This window comes from Acanthisitta chloris, unplaced genomic scaffold, assembly GCF_000695815.1.
Source record: "Acanthisitta chloris isolate BGI_N310 unplaced genomic scaffold, ASM69581v1 scaffold18605, whole genome shotgun sequence".
Classification (NCBI taxonomy): Eukaryota; Metazoa; Chordata; class Aves; order Passeriformes; family Acanthisittidae; genus Acanthisitta; species Acanthisitta chloris.
This window is the reverse complement of record NW_008672318.1, coordinates 48,456-49,042: the sequence shown is the minus strand read 5'-3', so window position 1 is coordinate 49,042 and position 587 is coordinate 48,456.

The following is a 587-nucleotide window of genomic DNA, read 5'->3' as shown; positions in this document are numbered from 1 at the left end:
CCAGGGAGGGGGTTTCACTTAAAAACGACCCCCACAACCCTGGCACTTGCTGGGAACAGAGAAGTCATCGTGCTACAGGGCTCAGCTCACCCTCCTGTGAGCATCCCTGACACGGCACTGCACCCCACGCTCAGCCACAGGCACCCCCAGGCCAGGCTGACCCAACTGATGACTACTTTATGATGTGTGAGAAAAATAGGAACTTTTTGATTAAAAAGAAAACAAACAAAAGATAAAAGAATCAAACCCCGAACCAAGAAGCTGATTCCCCCAAGGAGGAGGCTGGTTGTCCTCAAGGGCCTTCCCCTAACCAGCCCTGAATTGCTGCAGAGCTCACCTGTAGCACAGCACTGCTCTCCCCTTCCCCAAAAACTACACATCCCAGTTTAGGTAAACAGCAAACTAAATGTAAAAACTTAAAACATCAACTTCAGAAAGTCCCTTGAATTTAATTATTTTTAGGCTACCTTTCATGTTATGTCCTGTAGCTAGACACACGTGAATAGAAAAAACAGTACAGTTAGTGTTAAAGGCAAACAGCAGAGACCCAGAGTGCTACCCCAGTGCTGCCTGCTCCTCCCAACCCG